This window comes from Panulirus ornatus, chromosome 58 (assembly GCF_036320965.1).
Source record: "Panulirus ornatus isolate Po-2019 chromosome 58, ASM3632096v1, whole genome shotgun sequence".
Classification (NCBI taxonomy): domain Eukaryota; kingdom Metazoa; phylum Arthropoda; class Malacostraca; order Decapoda; family Palinuridae; genus Panulirus; species Panulirus ornatus.
Genome location: NC_092281.1, coordinates 7,704,392 through 7,726,891, shown reverse-complemented (window position 1 = coordinate 7,726,891; position 22,500 = coordinate 7,704,392).

The window sequence follows — 22,500 nt, the reverse complement described above, 5'->3', positions numbered from 1 at the left end:
TATTCACAAATATTCTCGCCGATATTCACAAATATTCTCGTTTTGCTACAAAGACACCTGAGGTAATATGTGGATTTCATTATTGTTGTTGTTATTGTTGTTGTTGTTGATGTTATCTTAAAGTCATATACACAAAACCTCTTTCAGAAATCCTTCTTGCAAGTTCACAAACTGTTCATGGATTTACATTTCCTCGTAAACTGTTTATGATCTGAAGTTATAAGAGATCGCTATAGTTTTCTATACCACTAACAATAACTCTACCTGTTAATGAACGATAAATCGTGGCACTGGACCTTCATTTTGATATCATTAACATTTCTGAAGTGAACCTCCAGTTTTGATGACAAAATGACTGTCTTTAGAAGTCTGTAGAGAACAGGTGTGTTAAACATTCATCGTCTATATGGATTAACATTTCCTTCGTGCTGCATTTAGAATGACACTATTGAAGCATCCAACTCTCTGTTACCTTTAGGATAAAGGATGAAACGCTCCGTTGCTGTCTGAATAAGGGATCCAACTCGTCTACTGCATTCTGCATGAAGGATCCAATGGCCTGTTGCTTTTTGCATGGATCGGAGGAAATTCTACATCCTCTTATCTTTACGAGTAGAAAGTTACCATCCCCAGTTTTCATATGTAAATCGAGTCAATCATATCCCGGAGACAAGCTTCGTAACTTCCCTCCAATGTGTATTATCTTCTCGTAAAGGAAATTTATGCATGAATATATCCGGGTGGAGCAGCGGCCATGCGATAGCTTTCACAGAGCTGGGCTGCTGGGCTCCGTCTGTCTCTACATGTTCAGGAAAATCCCAACGGGACGTTTATAGCTACTGGCTCCTTGAGCACGACGGTGCGACCCTTGAGCAAGACGGTACGATCCTTGAGCACGACGGTACGACCCTTGAGCACGACGGTACGACCCTTGAGCACGACCGTACGATCCTTGAGCACAACGATGATGGCCACCCTTAAAGGGTCAGGTCAAAAGCCCTAAGGGATCACACTCAAGGGTCTTGCCGTCGTGTTGAAGGGTCGTACCGTCATGTTCAAGTGTCGTGCCGTCGTGTTCAAGGGTCGTACCGTCATGTTCAAGTGTCGTGCCGTCGTGTTCAAAGGTCGCACCGTTGTTCCAAAGGTTGTACCATTATGTTCAAGGGATCGCAAGTGATACTCATATCTGAGTCGCGTTATGAGTTGTATCAGGAGTTTCTGAACATATCTGACAACAGGTTTACATGGGGACATATATGGCACATCCCTGCAGTAACATCCTGGCTGGCTAGGAACAGTTGTCTGCCAGATATATAATCGCACATCGCTCTGTTCAACGCCATTCATAACACTGTATTTCTGTCTTAAAAGAAAAAAAAAAAAGAAAAAAAGGCCTAATGAAACGATCAATGAAACTCACAAAATATCTATATATGTGGGACAGCACACACACACACACGCACACACACACACACACACACACACACACACACACACACACTACCTTAATCCTGACCTCTTCTGTTATTATCTAACCCGTAACAACCATGACCTCCCGGGTCTTGTAATATCCCTAATACCTCAACCTGGTTTTTTCGCCCAAAAGGCTGACTCCATATAATCAACCGTTATTCATTAATTCATTTATTTTTCTCGTGGACACAGCGAGTTCTAAAAGGAAGGCCTGACGCCAGTCACGCCCTTTGGAGCAGTCATAATGGCGACGCGTCGTATGAGAGGAAAATACTGGTGGTGAATGTGAGCCTCGAGCAGGCAAGGCACCGCAGCAACCACGCTCAATACACAACATATATCTGGCGTCCACACACACACACACACACACACACACACACACACACTTCTCTATATCAGCCGGGAGACTCGGCTAGAGATATCTCCCACGACAATACATTGCCCCGCTTCGCCCGCAAGGCGTAGGAAAGTTTGAGAAATGTATCTCTTTTACTGTAGAGAGAGAAAAAAAAATCAAGGTTGAATTCAAATACATATATATATATATATATATATATATATATATATATATATATATATATATATATCTTCAGATTTCACTTCCAACTACTGAAAACTACTCTCAAAAGCAAATGGATGATGATACACTGTAAAGCATCATGAATTTATTAACATAACTACTGGGGTAAACTGCGTAAATGTCACTTTGTAAACAGCTTTTACATTACCTAGACTAATTGTCTGTAATTCATCTCCCTAATTTAGTTCTACGAGGCAATGCTGCGTGGGTGCGATATATATATATATATATATATATATATATATATATATATATATATGTGTGTGTGTGTGTGTGTGTGTGTGTGTGTACTTGTCACACCTCCAGAGCCACAACCACCTCGGTGAGGTTGTGGTCCGGGTGTATGTGATGAGGTTGTTGAGACGTTCCAACGTCTATGAATTTTTCTGAATCGTCCAGACTCTTGGTTGAGACTGGACCCAGATTACACTTCCTACCCTCCAATCTGGTGATGTCTTCTGCTGGGAATTATCTCGCAGTATTCTTCTCCGTGCCTTTCAAATGAAAAGACTCGATCTCTTTCAGTCCTTCGTTAGTCATCATCATAAGCGACGGGGGAGCATTGGCTGTAGGATCCGAAAGCTCGAGATGTCTCGAATCTCAACATTGCCTCTCATTAATATAAGCTTCTTCTTGAATGCCTTCGGTTTCCTGTTGCTGAAGACGTGAGCTAAACTCCTCTGTGGACTACTACTCAAAGAGTTCGACAGATAGGACACATATCCAGGGAATAATAATAATAATAATAATAATAATAATAATAATAATAATGATAATAATGATAATAATAATAATAATAATAATAATAATGATAATAATGATAATAATAATAATAATGATAATAATAATAATAATAATAATAATAATAATAATAATAATAATGATAATGATAATAATAATAATAATAATAATAATGATAATAATAATAATAATAATATAATAATAATAATAATAATAATAATAATGATAATGATAATAATAATAATAATAATAATAATAATAATGATAATAATAATAATAATAATAATAATAATAATAATAATAATAATAATAATGATAATAATAACAATAATAATAATGATAATGATAATAATAATAATAATGATAATAATGATGATCTTGATATAGAAAAAAAATCTACGAACGGAGGTGACTTCTCACGTTGATCCTCATTCAAAAACACTGGAAATTTCCTCTCGCAGTTCGAACGTCCTGTAAAGAACGCTACTCCTCCTGGAGAGCCAGCGCAGCGTGACTCTCTGAATGAAGCAAGAGAGTCTTATACTCTTCTTTCCATTTCCTCTCACGCAGTTCCATTTTTTTGGAAGACCTGAGCAGCAGGTTTCCCCTCTTCCACCGGCCCTGATATGATTCACAGTCTTTGTCAATTCATCCGACACAAGTTCACGGTGTTTCCCTGCTGCTCGCTGGGTAGAGCCTGCGGCGGATAGTTTCGCGTCGAGATGCTTCGCGGTCAATGAAGCACTGCTTCGAAACACAGCGCAGCGGGGCAGCAATACTGCTCGTCTCCTGGCAACTACAGCCGAAATTATCCACGGTGATTGCCGACGCGCCATCTGTAGTATCTGCCGAGCATTTGTCCCGGTGGGATATGTCTGTTTGTCATCGGGCCTACTGAAGAGCGAGGGGGGACACTAGGGACACCAGGTCCCCAGGGTTTGGATGGGTTGCCGGACGAAGGTGAGATGAAATTGTAAATATCAATAACGTGGCCAAACAACAGAAGCTGTAATTTGTAAAAAAAAAAAAAAAAAAAAAAAAAAGGAAAAAAAAATTCTTAAAGATAAGCGTTTTTCTTTTTCTTCGTATTTCACCAGCGTGAGCGCCTCTCAGCTCCCCCTCTCTCTGGGACGGCCCCAGGGGAGCCATAAAATGCCAACTCGTCCCCAGGGTCTGCGTCAGCTCTCGGCGGCCCTGTCTGTCAGGAACTCACTTAATTTCACGAAAAAAAAAAAGATAGTTCCTTCGCCCTGTACTCGACCCATCCTCGCCAGGTTTTTCTACTTCTCTGAACGTCTCTGTCTGAGAATCCGAATGTCGATGATGAACCACCAGTTGAGCTTGACTACTCGGAATGATTCGTTGATCTGCTGGCCAGAAACGACAGGATTCTTGGAAGTCTTTGAGAGGGGTGTCCGATGATCCATCAGGGTCGAGACTGAGGTTCGAAATTCGCCACACTAATCGCGTGGGACTTTGGACAAAAGGCATCGCCTTTAATACGCTTTTGACATCCTTCTCTCCGTGAGGCGAGGACACGAGACTTACGGTGAGAGAGAGAGATGTGGTGTCTACTCGTCCTCAAGGTCAGCAGAATGAAGGACCACGGTGCCTCAGTCATCCACTTGAGGAAATTCCGGCAGGTTTTATTATCAGTCTTGCGATCGAGAGGGAACGGTGGGAGATCCAGGTGATTCCATCGTGGGGGATTCAGCCTCTATAAACAGATGATGCTTCCTTTTTTTTTTTTAAGGTATATGTCACGACAACGACAGGTGTCCTGTGCTCCCCCTCCGCCGTACCTGTCACGGGAGTTTGTTGGGTCACCTTGCTAATTGGTCAGCTGACATATGTCCAATGCTGTTGGAAACCTTCAACAACGCTGGCTAGCTCTCGGGCTGACTGATGTCTAAAGGCCGGTCGACTGTCAACACATTGTGTTTCGTTTTAGTGTGTGTTAGTCTCCCTGTCTACCCGTCTGTGTGCTCCTCCGTCTTCATTCATCTCTACCTTTCTATCTGGTTTTATTCCTCTATTATCTCTCTCTCTCTCTCTCTCTCTCTCTCTCTCTCTCTCTCTCTCTCTCCCTCACGCTATCAATTCCCCTCACTCTCTGCCCCCCCCCCTTCTAAATATTTCAGATACTGCCCTTATCTCCTCCTCCCCTCTGGAGAGAAACGTATTCCCCTCTTGCTTATCTTACCCCCTCCCCCCCAAGCCAGATCCCCCCACCCCCACCTCCACATCATCCAGTAACAAGGGGGAGAAAACGAAAGTGGAAATACTTGTGTTGTCTGTGTGCGCGAAAAACTTTTTATCCGGACCAATTTGCTCTGTTGTAAACAGGGTAAAGTAAGCTCCCTTAACCTAGTTACCTTCTTGGTTTAGGAGCTGGTTCGAGTCTGCGTATTATTTGTTCCACGAAATGAAATATTGACAAACATTACGAAAGACAAGGGAGGGTTATATGAGTAAGGTAGATATCTGTTCCAGTAAGTATAATTTTGACGTAATACAATAAAGATTAATTTTGGGTCTCTTTAAGAGAAAATAATATTTGATTACGTTTGGTGTGAATTATATAATCATATCAAATCATGTTCGCACTCATCTTAAACGATCTCACTGTTTATATACCATAAGTCAAACTATCAAGATGGAATTCAAACGTAGTTGATTAAACCGTAAATCAAATAATTAAAAAGGAATTCCACCCTAGTTCATGTAAACGGTCTACAAATCATTTTAATGGAATTCGATCCTACTTGATATGACCGTAAAATCACTCACTGTAATGGAATTCCATCTAAATTGTAATGGAATTCCATCCTCGTAGGGATAAAGGTAAATCAAATCACTAAAAGGAATTCCATCCTGGTCGTTACAGATGGCAAATCCCACGTAACTAGAAATCTCTCTCTGGCTAAAGCTCCGTGAAAATTGTTCGCCAGGTTGAGGACTCTTAAACACCAGTTGGTCGGCTAAATAACGACGCACTTTTAAGCGACAATTAAGGGAGGGGGGGGGGGAAGCCGCTCGCTGGGCGACCCCTTTATCTGGCGACACGGGACGATCGTTTAGTTTCACCCGCACGACGGGTTAAATGTCCGGGAAAGATTGTTGGTGATATGTAGTGCGGGAGAGAGAGGAAGGGAGGGAAGGAGGGAGGGAGGGAGGGGGAGGGAGAGAACTAGAACAAGCTCCTACCCAGAGCCCAGTTGGCCTGTACTGGCACTACCTGAAGGAGAAATTGACGATGTTGATTCATTTTCATCACAGCAAAGGTAACCCGTAAATTGGAAATAATCAAGTAATCCCTTCTTAAAAGGGGGCGATCATTCTGGGGTTTGCGACACTAGCAGACGGCGTATTCCATGAAACAATGAACTACTTTATAAATGATAATTCCCCTTAATCTTTATGAAATCTTCCTTTCTCCATAGCCGTTAGTAAATCCCTTATACATTCCAGAACTTCTATTCAATGACGTCGAAGTCGTCTTTTCCCTCAAGGGAAATAGTTTCTGATCCTTCTTTATTTTTTCTTTTTTAAATGGCTCTATTCAATTTCGTCCTGGCACTCATGTTACTTTCTTTCCCGAAACTCTTTTGTATCTCTGTGAAGTGATGCTGGTTATGTGGTGTTTAACTGACAAAGCCTAGTGGCGTGGTTGAGGTGGTTTGGAAATATGGAGAGGATGAGCGAAGGGAGCCCAAGAAGATATACGTGTCGGAAGTAAAAGGAGATTGGAAGGATGGAGTGAGGGAGGATTTGAATTACTCGGGACCCTGAACATTCAAGAAGGGTGAGTGGCGGGCATGGAATACGACGAACTGATGATCTAGAAACTAGAATTGAGCCACTTACTCAATACTCAGTCTTACAGTTCGGTTATAGAAGGTCAGTATGGCGTGAGATGCTCTGTAAATGTGATTTTCTTGCAGTGCAATTTTATGACTGTCTTTTGCGCGGCGTGTATCTCTTTCTTTGTAGACTTTAAATCTTCACATACAACTGTACTCAAAGGTTCTTCACTTCTTGAAAATCTCACGGTGCTTCTCCTCGTACCCTTGGTATTCGTATTGTTAATTTCATCTCATGATACATCATGGTTGTCTATGTAAAGTCGTAATAACCACTTCACACAGGCCACGATGACAATGTGCCAGTTATTTTCGATATCTCAATCATATTTTTCGGATATAACAACCGCAACACGAGTGTAAAATTCTTTCCCCGTAACAAACAAATGATAAGCAAATGTAATCACACACACACACACACACACACACACACACACACACACACACACCTTACACAATACCTCCGTCATCGTCACTGTGTCCTTAACCACCAACGAACCAACCAACCAACCAAACTCCCCCTCGTCCTCCATCGCACCACCAGCGGTACAGACCAGACCACACCCTCCTTCCCCCAACCTGCCAACCAGGCAATCCTCCCCTCCACCACGGCGTCCTGCAGCAAGAGACCCACCACCACCACCCAGCTCCACACAGGTCCAGCCTCCCCTCGCCAGTGGCCACACAATAACCTCCCCTCTGCCTCCCTACACCAACCAAGACCCAACCCGAGGCTCGCAGGAGACGCAGTCCTCGGTCGTAAAGGCCGGCTATACCCGAGCCATGAAACGGCGACCAGCCTCCCAATCCCAGGATTTACTACATATTGCCTGTTGGGAGACTCCCTGGGAATACTCCGCCGCTCTGGGGGGGTCAACTGCGGTGGCGCCGAAAACTCGTTCTGGTGGGGGGTGGAGGCTGCTGTGGTGTGGGTACAGGGGGTGGGGGGTGGTATTTTCATGGTCTGTGTCTCTCTGCTGATCATTACTAAGTAGACTTGAAGTTCGGGGCTTCGGTGATTCAACGGACCGAAAGATACGCAGTCCGTGGAGCAAGATCCAATATTGTGATTTTTATGGGAAACAGGTTCGAGTCTTCTTATAGATCTTTGGTCTGTGATTCAGCTAATTACTAATGACGTTGAACGTGAGGGGGGTTTCAGTGTTTAACGGACCGAGGGTACGTAGGTCATGGAATAATAACCATAATTATGCACCTTAATTAATTCGAACGTATTCTTTATAGCCATCGTCTATAGTACTTTGATACGATTCTCACCCATCATGCATGAACAGAATTATGTTGAAGACAATCACAGACGTATTTCTACATTACGATGCTAGATAATGGCCAGGATTATCATTGCAGAGTATCTCTGAGTCTTGAAAACTCTTCTGTATTGGAAGACTAAAGAACTGAATCACCAAACACGTCAGGACTTAAAAAATAAAGGCAACGACTGAAATCAACTGATGTCGGTCTGGCACAGACTTAATCTATCGATGTGTTTTTGTAGAAGGCAACACCACTGTAAGTAAGCAAAGCATCAGTGCTGCTGCTGTTGACTATAATGTGCCTGTCATGTGCAGTGTCGGTTGTACGAAACAGACAACGACAGACAGTAGGCCCCTTTAGTCGACCAACAGCTAGTTATGGCCAACCCAACAACTAGTTATGGCCAATCCAACAGCTAGTTATGGCCAACCCAACAGCTAGTTATGGCAAACCAACAGCTAGTTATGGCCAGCCCACAGCTAGTTATGGCCAACCCACAGCTAGTTATGGCCAACCAACAGCTAGTTATGGCCAACCAACAGCTAGTTATGGTTATCTAACAGTTGTTGGTTCAAGCAACCCAACAGCTGGTCATGGCCACCCGACAGCTGCATCTGGCCAACTAACAGTCGCTTCTAACCAGCCAAAATCAGTTTACAAGAAAAAACGTATACCATGAAATATGCCTCTGGTCCCAAATATATAGTGTCTCCTACCTTTCCAAAATATTCCCGGGTACACAGGAGAAGGAACATTGCCCACGTATCACCTACACGTCGGAGACGGCGACTAAGAAGGGCGGGAAAAGTTGGGAACTCTCTCCTCCTGTATTACTATTCTCTAAAATTAGGGACAGAAGAAGAACGCCATCTGAGACTGTTCCTAGAAGGTTTGAATAGATAAACAGACTAACAGATAGATACACAGATAGATATTCAAAGAATCTTGGAAATAGAACAGATTTTTGCTCAAGGCATTCTGCGAGGCAGCGCCCCTGGTGTTCCTCGAGGACGATATAAATGATGCACTGAGGAGGTCAACCAGCGTTGCCAGCACCACTGTCTGTAAGATTTAGCAAGAACATGACAAACTGTGAAAGATGTACTGACAGAAGACTTACACATATAACACATCCATCACTGTTCTTATTTTCATGTTAGCTGAGATGGCACAAGTAGCCGAGGCCCCAATCAATGCCATCCAATAAACTATATATATATATATATATATATATATATATATATATATATATATATATATATATATATATATATATATATATACATATATATATATATATATATATATATATATATATATATATATATATATATATACCTGAGCCAGGTACCGATTTTATCGACCACCCCATTAGGGATGGATGAACAGCTGGGTTGACTGCGGACCGACTGCCGGATCCAGGTTCAAATCTATGCGCTCGACCCTGGGCGTCCCGTGAATGCGTCATGGTCGGGAACGTTAACCGTTACACCACAGGAGTCTATCAAGCCATTTTCTAGTATCCTGGAGCAATAACTCCCCAAACACAAAAAAGGCATTTCAAAATCATAGAAATTTCTTTGAAATGACGACCGTCACAAATTTCAAAGACACGCTAGAGCGAGAGATACTCAGAATTTGTCTCAATTACTGAAGGAAAGGAGACATAACCATGACAAGCGACAATTACCGAAGTCACCCCCATCCCTCCCTTGTGTGCTATCTATTTCTCCTAAACATTCTGGCAATAGCCTCTCTCTCTCTCTCTCTCTCTCTCTCTCTCTCTCTCTCTCTCTCTCTCTCTCTCTCTCTCTCTCTCTCTCTCTCAGTTAAGAGTCTATTGTGGGTATCCGGTTATTTGTTCCTGGGCTTAATTAGTTTCCGCACTTGGAAAAGGAAGCATTCTGTGTTGTGCCATCATCTCTCTGTGGCTCCTGAAATGAGAAGGGCCTTTTCTTCCATTATGTCGGCGAGTTCTGTGTTATCTGTGCTGGGTGGTTGGGCCCGCCCCCGCTCCCGCCGCCCCCTCTTTTTTTTCCGGTTATCTGTTGTTATCTGGAAAGGTATCTTTTTTACATAAGTTTTCCTATTGTATGGGAGACCCTGTTAGTTTCCTCTGTGTAATTCCGTTTTCTACGTTGACTTTATCAAATTATTTTTCCCATCATTCGTCCTGGGTATCAGCTGATATCATGGGTCCACATGCCCTGAGAAAGTCATGAATTTTATCATTAACTTTGAAATTCATTACTTTTATCAGTGTCTCCTTCCCATCCCACACATTCTCCCAAAATGATATATTAGTCAGTAACCCCTTTTTCCTAATAAGAACGTTCTCTATGCAGTAAAGAAGACTATTTTTGTTCGTAGTGAAAGGAAATATACATCACAAGTTCGTAAGTTCCAAATGATTGTACGTGCTTCCGTAAAATGCACTCGCGTCCTCTCTACTGACGGAGCAATATATCGTATCTGGCAGCTCTTTCACACTTTCATACATTATATAAGGACAGATTCGTGTACTTATATATAAATAAACATTCCGAATGTTCTTCAGTACATTATATATATATATATATATATATATATATATATATATATATATATATATATATATATATATATACACGTACTTCCATTACATTCCCTTCTCGATATCCCTTCCCTTCTATTCTAGTTGCTCCTTCCAATTCTGACACATAGATCCTCTTAAATCAGTCTCTCTTCGTCCATCCTCTCCACGTGCAGGAACCATTTCATCTCACCCTGGTCAGCGATTTAACTGCCATTGCTTACACGAACAACCTAACTCACATCACACATTGTCCTCAAACATTTAATTTCCTAAACGTTTATATTCTTGTTTTTTTATATATTCAGGGCCCAGGACTCACACCCGTACCTCATCATCAATACATAATTATAACTTCAATCACAGACATCTTTGCATTAACATAGACCGACCTCTCACTTCCTCACATTCCTCAATAAACTCAGGATCTTAGCTCCTCTCCCACCGTATGACTCACTTCGGCCACTATAGTTCCATTCGCTGTCCCATCCACTCCCAGATACCTAAAGCACCCCACTTACTCCGGTTTCTCCCCATTCAAACTCACACTCAATTCATTCCGTCTCACCCCCTTGCTATGTCCTATTACCCTACTGCTGTTCGCATTAAGTCTCAACTTCCTCCTTCTATCAACTCATAAGTTCAGTCACCAGGTTCTGAAGTTTCTATTTCGAATATGGTACCAGAGCCGTGTCATCCGCAAACAGCAAAATACCCAAGTCTCAGGCCTACCCTACCCCCAGCACACAGTAGATGGCCCCAGTAACCACGACCCTCGTATTTACATCACTTTCTTTCCCACATGCTAAGAAATCGCCCCAGTACAGGCCTGGTGTGTCATTACCTCAAATGTTTGCAAACTCTGGAAAAGTTAATCTTTAAATCTAATACATTTTCAGTCCTTCCACGCTATCTGCGCATCGCCTTGTACAAGTCACGCAACTCTGAAACCACTTCCGAGTACTTGAACTGCGTAAATGAAGATGAATATCAAAATCGTAGTATTAGAATATACCAGCAATCTTTCTTTTAAAAACTTACACAATACTCTAGCGACAGAACGAACAGAAGTTTCAAGAACTAGAATCAGATAAGTTTCTTCTTTGGTGCCTACCCACACCCTGCAGTGAATGAGAAATATGTAAAGGAAAATAAGAATTAGGAGTTTTGATATCCTCCCGAATCGTTATAAGTCTCCGGTCACCTGGACAGGTGAACAGCAGGATGGTATATACGCAGCAGACGGGTCGTGTTATGTTTAATGTTATTTGTATTCAGTGGAATTAGCAACAGAAAATACAAAACTCTAACAGAAGGCTAGAATTTGGGGTGATCACTTCCAGTACATCACATGCCTCTCCCTCTCTTCATCACAAATTATATACTTTTGTAGTAATCAGTGTAAGCCAGTGAATCCTAACTTTATTTTTTCAAACGCAAAGGCACCAATAAGTAATGAAAGAACTTTCAAGGCACATACAATATCTCCAACTGAATTACCATCTCTCAGTGTTTTTATTTGTAGAACTACCGATGATGCCGGTTCCAGCAAGTACCTAATCATAATAAAACTATTAGCATTTGATGAAAATACTTTTACCTCATGAATGTCATGTAAATACAACACTCACCTTTGATAATGTACTCGTGTTTCTAAATGTGTCCTTCCACAGGGACTTTTAGCAAATAGAAATAGAAAAGTAAAAATTACGCATCTCTCAGCATGAAAGTATATACTTAAAAGACTTAAAACTTTGTCATCTTCTTGATAAAAGTATACATTTCTCAATGCGGAAAGTTTATATTCGTAACTTTAACATGTAAAGTCCAGCCATAACTTCTTATGATACGCGGCACTCGAGCAACGTCGACGGCACACGAGTGTGATGCGACATAATGGGAACCGCTGCTTTCAAACCAAAGTACGTAAATGCAATATCGTAGTGTCCAAGATTTAATGGTCGACCTGACATCAGCCATCGCCCTGTCCCTCAGGTCTCTCCGTGCTCGATGGGAGATCTGAAGACCTTGTCACGTGAATAATATATATGGGCCTTGATCTCCTAGGGCCTGACCTGAGAACGCCCTCTCGGGCTAGGGAAGGTGGCTAGCCAAACTTCCCCTCCCTAGCGCCAGCTCCTTAGGGGCTTAAAGGAGAAGCTACGGGGACTTCAGTCTTTGATTCCTGTATGTCGGCAGCAGAGATAAACTACAGGATCAGCTTTCTTTTTCTCCTTCTCTCTCTTGTTTCTTCTGTAGGGTCTCTGGGGCTCTGCCCCTACCATGGGCCACATCGCAGATTCAAAAAGACACACCTTTGCATACGATCAGTTTCTCAACAAGAAACCTGTGAATTTTATATATTTCATTCAACCTTGACAGTCCAAGCGGGTCTTCGACTGTCTTGTATGATCATTATCAGCCCACTGTTCGTCGTTTTCGAAACTGATGTAACAGTACCATTATTTCAGGGGCAATCTCCAGGAGCGCCACCGGGTACGCCTTCTTCAGGAGGGTGTTCAGAATTGATAATAGGCGAGATAACCTTGGTTCACAAGAGGGGATTGAATCTGTATACTTGTCCTCTTGCCAAACGTAATTTTCTCCAGGATGCAAGATGAAGCTCCCCAAGTTGTTCAATAGCTTATCTCGTCATCGGTGAGCCCCTTATCTGTAAGGGTCTTTTATCAGTTTCTGTCCTTTTCTTAGGGCGAGTCGTTTAACCCAACTTCCCTCTGAAGAAAGATAAGAAACAGGACGAGATAGGGGGGAAAGGGGGAGAAGGTAGGAGGAGTGGAGGAAGTGGGACAGACTCTTACTAAACTCGTTGGCAAAGGTTTTATCCTCGAATGAGACGGAGTACTTTGTCTTCGCTTGTCAACATATGGAATGATCTACTAACATGAGACGTTGAAAGCAGCCCCACTAATACGTTTAAGAACTTACCTAATAAGTATTTCGTTTCAGATCCAAGACTGACATTCCTTAATCCTCTTTAGTTACACGGAGAGTTAACGGATTCTTCTTTTTGAAACATCTGTATGATCTTCCTGCTCCTACTACACTAATCGGCGAGTTTCTGATCTCTTCCACTGTCACAAACAGCCTCGAAAGGATCCAAGTCTCTGTAGCTGTCACTGTGGTAGTGATGGGAGTAATAACCAAGGTCTAACGTAACGGTAGTGTGGTTAGCCTCTGATGAGAAGGAACGACACCGTGCGATAGTTACCCACGGACGAATGTAGCGCAGGTGATGCATCCTAAGACCCCGGCATGTTTGCCTAGCTCTCCGGGCAGGGCAAGACTGGAAGGGCTTCGATACACAAATTCGAAGCAAAACTGCCTGGCATTCACCTTGGCAGACGTGAGAGTTGGTTCTTAGGAGTCAAGATGTTTTTCTAGCTCTCTCCTGGGCACTTTTCACGGGTCAATGACACAGGCAGACTGGAGAACTTTGCTCAGCTCTCCACCAGACAGACCTGAAACTCTGCTTACCTCTCCACTTCGTAACTTTGAGGAGCAGGAGTATGATGAAACGATGCTTCTGCCGTGCGATCACGAGGCTAGACTTAATGAGACGGGGGGAATGGATACTCAAATATTGCCCGACTCCTCCTATTAAGGTGGATTTTTTCTTTTCTATTTTTTCTAATAATTCCTGATATTTAAGAAGAGGGCTGAAATCTTTACAACTATGGCTGTGAAACAAGAAGTCTCCTTCCAACTCCTATTAAGGTTGATTTTTTTTTTCTAATAATTCCTGACGTTTAGAAAGAGAGATGAAATCTTTAAAATTATCGGAAAATGGCTGTGAAACAAGGATTCTCCTTCCCTTTTTTTTCTTCGGCTTTCGAGTTAACTTCATCCTCTACCTTTCACACGAGTGTTCTAAGTAGACTCTACTGCTGATTCAAATTTCTTCAAATGATTTGAAAGAAAAACAAAACCCCTCTCGAACACGAGAACATCAAATTACAGACTTATGAACGGACGAGCTCTGGGTCAGGGGAATTGGACAGATCAATACATCTTCCTTTAACAGATCTACAGACAACGTTCTGTTTACAACAGATGAGTCGGATCTTGGGAAAGATATTACCCATGAAACTGTACCTGAACCTGATGCCGGTTGCCGAAAGAAAAATAAATCGTTTGAAAGTAGTCCGGCCATTTTGGATACTTCAAGTTGCCTAGCTCCCCCACAGGCAACGAACTGAAAATTCCCACAATGCAACCGGCATACAAACATTCATATTTTTCAAGACTAAAAAATCAATTACCTACCTTTTTGAAGCTCCAAAACCTGACTCAGTAATTTCCCTGACGAGCACTATACTGCTTCGTCCAATGGGGATTTGTGGAACCAACATTTCCTTACCATTAGCCAAAAAACAATAAAGCCGATGGAGTAAAATATCTATATGCAATAAGAGTTCTTTAAATACACATCATAGGGCAAAAGTGCATTTCAAGGATACTAATTTATCGACAGACGTTCCTGCATAATTAAAAAACACTTAAAACGGAACTAATACTTGCTTGCCCACATACTTGCTTGCCCACATTTATTTGCCATAATGAAAAAGATCACCTCATGATTCACATAAGTACAATTCAATTAATAGATGTGTGTACGTAAACTAAACCTTTGCCAAAAATGAATTTCACTAACCTGTAACATCCAGAAAACATCAGATGTTGTGATGGTAGATGTCATTTTAGCAGCGATAGACCAAGGTCTTGCTCTGGATAACCTGTGTAGACACTGGACATGAGACACTGTACACTTGTTCACATTTTAAATTTCACTATAGAAGGGCTAACTACTTCAAAATTCCCAGATTTATTCGATTACTTTATATAACCCGACAAAGACAAATAACAGTTCATGAGTTAGACCCTAAATCAAACTTTCAAAATGAATATCAAGAAAAACAAAATGTCAACAACCAAGTCAGGCGACGCTTACCGTAGGACACCTACACTCTCAGATCGACACTCGACCGGTCGGTCACCAGCCACAGTCATTTGAGCATGAACGACGATAACCACTGTCCTCACTGTATTTTGTAGCGTTAATGAAGGCACTGACACACGAACATATTACTGAAAAGAAAGAACTTACGTCAATTTATCAACGTCAGCGCCATGACGTGTTGTGTCACATAGGCTGAATCATTGCTGATATTTCTTCTATTCTACTGAAGAGCCAAGAAAAATAAGATGGATATCGATGTCGCTGACCTTACCATATATTCTGATTTTCCCACAATAATTCTAATAATGAGGATTCGTAGTCCTGGGTGCAAGGTAGCGTCTCTACTTGGCTGGTCTCTTTAAACCACGAGGTCCAGTTGTGCTCCGGCGTTGCTCTGCGTAGCGAATATAAACAAAACTAGTCATATCAGCATTTAGCATATGATAAATATGTCTTTAAGAGAAGGATCATTACTTTTAATGCACATTAGTCTTATCAAATTTTTTCATACATCAACAAGTATGTGAAAATATATATCTGCTTTGATTGATGCTAAATACTCTCTTGACTAAGTGTCGGTTGGTCTTTAAACCACGAGTTTAATTGCGTATTGTATGTAAATAAAAACTATTTTCATATCAGTATTCATTATATGATAAATATGAATCTTTTAGATATATACATTATTCTACTTAAGGTACATCATTGTTATTATATTTTCTCATACGTCAAGTATGTGAAAAATATTTCTGGTTTGATTAAATACTAAATACTGTAGTGCGTCATTTCAAACCTGTCAAGAAATATCGAGTGGCCTGTTTTTGTCAACTTGGTAAGATAATTTTGTCTTGTTTACATGAAATACTGGCGGCAATACAATTCCGACCCAAAAAATTGCTATAAGATGTGCTCTTGTAACCACGCCTTTACGGTCGTGGATTTAATTCCTTCTAAACGTCTTAAATGAACGAATCTTTCAAACGTAGAAGCAGGACCCGCATTTAAACTCCTCATAGAAGGTGTGCGGATATTCCCGAAATTGTAACTCGTTATTTTAAGAGCGCTTAACACCTGCCCCAATCGCAGGGATTAATGGGGGAATAAATTAGTAAGCTTGTTTGCGTGAGGAAGTCATTATAACTCATTTTGTTGATTTATTGATGTTTCGTAGCAGAAGGCATCACCCACCATTTTGTGAGCTGCTCATGTCGCCACACCTCGCGTTTCGTCAGTATTGTTTTGTCCAACACGGTTTAATGAACACACATTTAATTATATGCCCTACTAAGAATAATAGAAAAACTGCATAGATTTGCCCGCTGCTAATTAAACTTTATTACAGGCAGAATTGCATCTAGCTTGCAGCAAATAAACTTGGATTGAGCTGTGGGTTTGTACCTTTCGAATATATATATATATATATATATATATATATATATATATATATATATATATATATATATATATGAAATTACTGTATTTCATCTTAATTAAATCTATACTCCATTACAGGATTTTGCATCGTTTTTATCTTTTTTTCATTCTTCACTGCACTGTAGGAATTCTATTTTAATGATATTTCGGTTTCCAATAATTGTCAATGTTCTTCTAATTACTTGGTGGGTTAAGTAAGATTTCGAAGGTTGAGAGCACATTACAGTTTCACAATAGTACTTCTGTGGTTTTCATGTATTCTATCCCTAATTTTCCCTGATCTTCATAGCCCTCCCCACTAAGGGTGTCTCATTGTAAAGTGCAGGGTAATACACAAAGAGGAAACCAACATCAGGGAAAGAAAAGAAGAGAAAGGTTAGCGTTTTGCAAATGATAATTAAAAACTAAACTTGCCAATCTTCATAATTGCCATTATTTTCTATTTCTCTTTTAGTAAGTACCATGTTGTATTACATTATGTTAGCTACTCTTTCAACGAGAATAAAAATATACATGTGAATACAGTATTTCACAGGAAATAAATAGCCTAGTATATAAAGATTAATTAAATTAAATGTAGCTTCAATGTTTTATCAAAGTGTGGTGAACTACAATTGCTTACTTCCCCAATTACAGTGGTAAGTAAACATTCAGACGGAATCATTTTGCAATATTTGTGATATTTTGTATGATGATTATTTGTTTTACCCCTGGGACTCACCTTTGAAGTGAGAACAGGTGGTATTTTGGTGTATTTTTTTTTTTGCAAACACTTAAGCAAGAATATTTGGCTTTACCTCATGTGTGATAATGACAGAAATGCATATGGTAGTAAAACTGAGAAGCCATTTCTTGCACTTTAAAGATAGAATTAAGCACTATTCGCATAGATTTCAACGTTAACTATATTTGTGAATTAAGATGAGACTAATTTTGTCAGATTATTACATGATCCTTAGACGCGTTTTTATGCCTAAAATATAAAGACAAAGTATGACTTTCTTCAGCATAAACCGTTTTCTCATTATCAATGCTGTTTTTATATTTTTTTTACAATATATTAGTTATTTCTTTTTCCATATTCTTCTCATCAAAAGATAGCAGATATATAATAAGGGGTCTACGGTGACGTGCTTCTATCGTCTCCTTACTTGTTCCTACATTCTACATTTTTTTTTCTGTAAACGCTGCATCGATTTTTTTTTACTAACTGTTAACAAAGGGGATCGAGAGTGGGTTATGATAAGTAACGAAGTCCAAATACGAGTCTGTGGGTGCCATACCGACCGGCTTACGGCTTTACCTATGGCGACGAAATGAGAGTTCGCTGCAACTTCGTTCAAATGTGGCACAAGGTTTATTTGTGTGACTGTATTATAATTCGGTAAAAAGGCACGCCTCTCTGTGGAATAAGGTAGTTTACACCAGATCGGCATCAGTAAATCATTATCATTGTGCAAACAGTTTTCTATTTCGCAACCGTCGCTATCTCGAAGTTCAAGGAAAGTGTTAGGATAAAGCAATCAAACCAGTGAACCTTACTTAACCCCCAAACCAGGAAGCTCAACCACCCCGACCCTACCCTACCTCAGTAGTACCTTAACCCACCTAAACCTTACCCATAGGTGACCCAAGGCAAAATAATCAGTGTTGAAGTTAGCCTAATCGGCAAAATGACCACTACTTTAGAATCTTAGATAAGTAGCAGACGCTGTATTCGTTTAAATGATATGTATATTAGACCATAGGCAACAAGTCACCTTCGTTAAAGCTGTATATTTGTCAGAGAACGGAAAGGAGTACAGTCTCGTAAAGGACCTCGATCCAAAGGTGCCCATCAGCTTCTCTGTTCGTATTCGAAGTACATCCTCGAAGCTGCGAGAGCCCCACATGCATATATATATATATATATATATATATATATATATATATATATATATATATATATATATATATATATATATATATATGTATATGTGTGTGTGTGTGTGTGTGTGTGCTTTCATTTTTGTCTTCCTTAATGGAGTCTGTCATGTATTACCGGGTAAATAATCTCGGCAAAGAGAATTATTATGTCGTACACAGTAAAAATCTTTGTGATGGAACAGAGTTGATGGATTCATTACCATCCCTGTCCATGCTTTGGGTACATGAAAACCACATTTGTTCAGCCCTTTGTACCTCAAATGAAGTGAAAAACATGAATCCATGGCAACCGTCGCGTCAAGCTGCGTGATCATATACGTATTGCCATTTTTCAGTAACGATGATAATGCATTTGTAGACTTAGCATTAGTTTATACTTGTGAGTTCTGAAAGGCAGAGCATGAGTGTATATGCAGTATGACTGCTTTTCAGTTTCGGGAGTCAAGGAAATATTTCCAGTTCTCACAAAATGGCCACTGAGAGGGAAGGCAGCTTGGATTTAAGGTGCTTTCTCTCGCCACTAACATTATTGTGTTATTTTCTGCGAACGTGAGAGCTCGCCCACACTAAGTACATATGCCTGCAGCATATGAGATATAACGTAACCTGTATTACACGATTAATCTACCGTGTTTAGCAACGATTTGCTTAGAGACGAGATAATTTCCTCTTAAAAAGTGGGAACGGAATACTGATCTGTAAGAAAAAACACAGCTACCTTAGGACTGTATCATATATACAACAGCGATGACACAAAGTGCGCTTGACATGCCACTTTGCAGAGAATGTTACATCAAAATTGTAAATCTTTTGGTAATGTGATATCTGAGCTTTGGTGTCGTAATGTAGCTTACTGTTTGTAGATTTATGTGGTCCTAGCTTTTTCGGTAAGGCTTAAGCCTAGCTTCAGTCGTCATTTCTAGCCCTATAGTGGCCAGTCATATACCCTTTTCCAGTCCTATATGATGTCTTCATACTCTCTTTTGGCAAAGCGATAGGCTTTCGAGTTTTCGTATTTGATTTAAACGTTTCTCACGTGAAACGAAAGTCTAGGCCCATGGTAAACACGTCCACTCGTAGCTAAAAGTTGTTACAGCTGATTAATAGGGCAGGTGAGTCTTGTTCTTGAACGGAATCACCGAAATGTTTCCTGTTGTGACTCCACATAAGTATCGGGATTCACTTTGCCACTTTAACTTGGCCGGACACTATGTAGAGCTGGCTCTCTCGAGCTTCACGGCACTTAAGACTCCCTCACAAGCCGTCAGTCTCGTGATAACTGTAAGGTGTCCTTTAACTAGTGAAAGACTGCAAACTTCCCGGGCTTCCACCTTGATCACTTCTCACTGTGAGGCAATACACAATAGATTCCTGTGAGGCAATACACAATAGATTCCATTATATTACTAATTGATATTTCCTCATGAGAGGGAACTTTGCTAATTGATAATCAACAGCGGATCACAGGCTTTGATGTAACGATGCTATGCTATGATAGAATGAATGGCTAGGAGATGCAAAGTTAGTGTGAATATACGTATATGCATATCATATACACGGTTGAACGTTGGATCTGTTTTATAGTTTTATCAATCCAAACTCACAATTTAATTGGAACATACGTGTAAAATATAGGATGTGATAACAATATACCGTAAGATCTGGCTACAGCAATTTCCCAGTGAGCGAACAAGCTCGGTTAGCAATTTCGAATTGAAGTATGTTTCACTAGATACATCATCCAGTATTTTTAGTATGTTCTCTTCACATTCTACCGGAGTGAGAAATATAAGAGATAGAAATCACTTTCCTTTATCAGAGGTATAACCATTATTTCTTCAGAATATAAGGGACGAAGAAATATATTCATAATTACTTTTCTTGAAACGTAAACCATGCGTTCATAATACGTGTTATTGTATATTGCTCTACACAGCACTATCCTGCCACGTGTTGCGTGTATAATGCTCTACACCACAGGTTCATGATACGTGTTGCGTGTATAATGCTCTACAACACAGGGTCATGATACGTGTTGCGTGTATAATGCTCTACACCACAGGGTCATGATACGTGTTGCGTGTATAATGTTATACTCTGGGAAATGTTATTCACTGCTTCATTGGACTGTCAGTGCCACACAGGCGAGGCTACGTCAGATGCGGGAATATTTTCTTTATTATTTTTTCCTCTGATTATTTACCGATGTCACAAGCTGTCCGTTATTGAAATAACGAGTAAATGATTTTGCTTCAGATTAGGAGCGTACAATTTAGCGTAAGTACTGACCCGCTTACTCGAGTACATACGACGAAGTTCTGCCAAAAGGTAAGGGGTAGTAAGGGTCGTGCGTAGCGCTTACCGAGGGAAGACATACGTACAGTTACGAAGAGAGACTTCTGAAGTGCGTATTTTCATGTTATACATATGAGGGTAGGTTGAATGTATATGGATTGAAAGCCAGCTGCCCACGTGTGGGTGAGGCATAAGACAAGACACCTACGTAGGCCAGGGTAGTGACATTTGGTATGCTGGCTCACTGCACAGCTGTCACTAACCCTCACGATACAGTATTAACGGTAACGTATCTCCCTGATCGGTGGCTACCTGTTACCTACTCCACTAAGAGAGGGGGAGAGAGGTGAACATGCAAGCAAACATAAGAACTGAACAGTAGAAAAGTGAACACAAGAAATGAATCGATATTTAGACGAAGAGGTAATGATATTAACACATTTACCAGGCACAGAGATTCGATATGAGCAACTGAACACACACACCAGTCAATCTGCACTTCAAATCATTCACCCTATACCGTATATCTCCCAGGGGCTTCTTCCTACCATCATTTAATTACGACGAATCAGTTTTTATTTTCGTGTTCGTGATGCTGGAATTACTCCTGGAATGTTAAGTTTCGGAAACCATTATTTGCGTCGCCTCTTCTCCATGCATATATATTTTACATTTTCTCCAGTTGATTGGCACTGGTTACGTGCATCCATAAAATTTCATATGCTGGTATGAAGAGGCATTACAGTTCTGAATATATATATATATATATATATATATATATATATATATATATATATATATATATATATATATATATATATATATGTATATATATATATATATATATATATATATATATATATATATATATATATATATATATATATATATATATATTACAGTTGTACGCCAGAGAGTTGAACCCCAGCATTGGTATTGTATATATTCAATATGACGAATCCTAAGTTACGTTGTTTTACAATATTGTTTCTCAGTATTGTTTGAACTTATTGTTTTGTAGTTCATGATTCTCAGGTCTATCTAAACAGAAAAACAAATATCAAGTTGTGTGAGATTTTAAAAATTTCATATACGAATGTGGCCTTTTTTGTCAGTTTTCCTCGCGCTACCTCGCTGAAGAAGGGGATAGCGATGCGGGGTAGCGACAGGAACGGATGAAAGCAAGTATGAATATGTACATGTGTATGTATGTATATGTCTGCGTATGTGGGTGTGTATATATATATATATATATATATATATATATATATATATATATATATATATATATATTATTATATATTTATATATTATATATATATATATATATATATATATATATATTTATTATCCCTGGGGATAG